We start from the raw sequence: 3,538 nt of genomic DNA on the forward strand, positions 1-3,538 counted from the left end.
AACTCCCAGCAACCACATGGTGGCTCACAACCATCTGTAATGGGATCTGGCGCCCTCTTCTGGTGTGCAGGCATACATGGAGGCAGAATGTTATGTACATAATAAATAAATCTTTTAAAAAAAGAATAAATCTCAAAATTTTAACATTTCTCTTTTCTTTTTCTTTAAGACAGGGTTTCTCTGTATAGTCCTATCCTAGAACTCACTCTAGAGACCAGGGTGGCCTCAAACTCAGATAGAATTATGCCTCTGCTAGAATTAAAGGCATGCACCACCACTGCCCAGCTAAATTTTTAAAAGTTCAAGTGTAGATTATTCAGAGGGCAGTAGCAGGTAAATGTGGATTATTGGAATCCTGTGTGTAATGGTAAAAGTAAAATGCTGCAAGTCCCCGAGTGGCTGCAGCGGGCAGCGGGCCGCGAGACCACGTCGCAGGTACCCAAAGTGGTGGCAGGCAGTGTCCCAGGCAGGACAGCGCAGTTACCCAAGTGGCTGCAGTGAGCCACAAGGGACAGCGAGGCCCAGGCAGGGAGCCACGTGGTGGGTGAGAGACCTCGATGGGGCAGCCAGTCCCACAAGGACAGACGGACGGGCACGCCACGAGACCACGAAGGGCTGGAACCTAAAGATCAGCTTGCCTCGGCAGACAGGGGAGGGAGTGGGCGTGGCTTGCTTGTCTCTTAAAAGGACAGGACAGACCATTACACTGTGACCCCATTCCGTCAGACTCACACTGGTTCTAAAGGACCTGTACTTCTTCCTGCTCAGTGCTGATTGTGTAGGTCAGAAGGGTAATGAGGACATTTGTTTGAAGGAGTTTCATCTTGCCCCACTCCAGACCACTCAAAGGAGGACCACATTGAGCCCAGCATCTCTTTACTACCACTGAAGTAAGGGATGAAATAAAGGTAACTCTTTGTACTCAGCAGAGCGAAAGAGTTTTATTGCTTTAACCCTTTAAGCCTCCACGGATCTCAGTCCATAGCTAGCCCAAGCTAGCCTGGAACTTACTGTGTACCCCAAGGTGGCCTCAAACTGGGACAAACCTCTTGCCTCAGCCTCCTAGTATGAGGAATGTCAAATGTGTACTACCAGGCCTGGCTCAGTTTTTTTTTTTTTTCTGTGTGTAGCCCTGGCTGTTCTGGAAGTTGCTCTGTAGACCAGGCTGGCCTCGAACTCACAGAGATCCTCCTGCCTCTGCCTCCCAAGTGCTAGGATTAAAGGCCCTGCCACCTTCTTGTCTAGAATTTTAATATGAAATGGCTAGAATTCACAGGGCCAACCACCCAGCTTTGACTCAAATCTTTAAACCACTGAAGATACAATAACTAAGAAGAGATCTACAATTGAATTCAGAAATTGCCCAGGAAAGAATCAAGAAAACAAGGTCTTGTGTTAGTAAACGTGAATGGTGTGTGTATGGGTGTTTTTGTGGTTGTTCTTGTGGTAGGGTCTTACTATCCAGTGCAGTCCTGCGTCAGCCTCCTGAGTGCTGGGTACCTCGTCTAACAGTTGTTACATACATGCAGTATGAGACAAAATGGGTTATTCTGTCAATTGGCTGGTGTGATGATTTGAATAGGAATCGCCTCAGAGGCTCCTATATTTGAATGCTGAGTCATTAGGAAGTGGTGTTATTTGAAAGAAGTAGAGAGACTAAGAGGTATAGCCTTGTTAGAGGAAGTGTGTCACTGGAGCAGGCTTTGAAGTTTCAAAAGATCATGCCAAAGCTTGAGTCATTCTCTCTCTCTCTCTCTCTCTCTCTGTGTGTGTGTGTGTTTCTCTCTGTCTGTCTTTCTCTCTACAGATCAGGATGTAGTTCTCAGCTCTTATGACTACCTGCATGCCACATGCCACCATATTTTCAACCACAATGATAATGGATTAAACCTCTGAAACTATAAGTTCGCCCTCAATTAAATGCTTTCTTTTATAAGAGTTCCCTTAGTTATAGTGTCTCCTCACAGCAATAGAAGAATGTTGAAGACAGCTGGATTGGGATTTCCTTCCTAAAGGACCTTCCTAGTGCTTCCTTATGGTTGGCAGTATGGGAAAATTCTAGAGCTTTTTTTTTTTTTTTTTTTAAGATTTATTTATTTATTATGTATACAACATTCCTTCCATGTATGCTTGCATGCCAGAAGAGGGCACCAGATCTCATTATAGGTGGCTGTGAGCCACCATGTGGTTGCTGGGAATTGAACTCAGGACCTCTGGAAGAGCAGTCAGTGCTCTTAACATCTGAGCCATCTCTCCAGCCCCTTAAATGTGTAGCCCAGGCTGGCCTCGAACTCGTGATCCTCCTGCCTCTGCCTCCTTCAGCAAATCCTACCGGCGTGCGCCACCACTACCGGCTAGAGCTTTTTAAGTAACTACAAATCTAATCTGTCCAGTAAACAGAAGTTTCTATTGTTTGAGATACCAATCTATATGTCTCTATTCCTGGTATTTCCCCCTCTCCTGCTGCCAGGCGATATCCCCATTAGGGCTCCAAAAGCTCAAAACCCAGCAGTCAGGGATTTGAGTGTTAGACAAAGTTGGGCAGAAGCTTCTGAAAGGCTCTGTGGTTGCTGGCTGGCAGGGCCACTATGTGGGCTTCCGGGTGACCTGACTGGGAGGAAGGACTAGCTAGGTAGGAGTACCAGGCACCAGGTCACAGACGGAGGCCATGGGGGACAGGGGAGGGGTTCTGATCCATATAGACAGGCTTCAGCTGGCCCAGTGAATTCTAGCCATTTCATATTAAAATTCTAGGCAAGTAGGGTGGTGGCACACACCTTTAATCCCAGCACTGAGAGTCAGGTGGATCTCTGAGTTTGAGGCCAACCAAGTCTACATAATGAGTTCCAAGTTAGTAGGGGCTACATAGTAAAAAAAAATAAAATAAAATATTCTAGGCAATTTGGGCTTGGGCTGTATGGCCCAGTGGTAGCGTGTGCGGGGTGTACATATACAGGTCTAAATTTAATTCCTTGTACAGGGGAGAGAGGGAAGGAAAAGAAAAGGCAATATCACTTAAAAGTCTGGTTGTCTGCATCTATCATTGGCAGATTTGTCTCTATTAGGCTGATCTGTCACGTGCCATGGAGCACCTCATGAAATGAGGGATCGTGTGAGTCCAATTTCCCTTACTGTAATGAACTACCAGAAGTTGTATAGCTTTGTTTTTTCTTTTTTGTTAAAAAAAAGATGTGTTTTAAAATCTGGATTCTTTTAAAGAAGTTTACTAAGCTCATAGTTTTGAAGGCTCGAAGACTGAAGCTATATGAGCCAGCCCATTCATAGGGCCTCTTCTGAGGGCCTCACGGCTCAGAGGCAGCTAGTGCCATGCTAGGAAGATGTTGAAGGAAGGCTGTTTCCAGGGAGTCTGACTGTTTAGCCCATGCTAGCCCATGCTAGCCTTGAACCTATGATTCCCTGCCAATTTCTGGGAGGTGTGTGTTGCCATGGGGTTAAAGGCGTACACCACCATCGCCTGGTTCTACACTTCCTTTTAAAAAAGAGTTTATGATTTCTAGGTTGTGTGTATCCATGTGCA

Source organism: Chionomys nivalis, chromosome 2, assembly GCF_950005125.1.
Source record: "Chionomys nivalis chromosome 2, mChiNiv1.1, whole genome shotgun sequence".
Classification (NCBI taxonomy): domain Eukaryota; kingdom Metazoa; phylum Chordata; class Mammalia; order Rodentia; family Cricetidae; genus Chionomys; species Chionomys nivalis.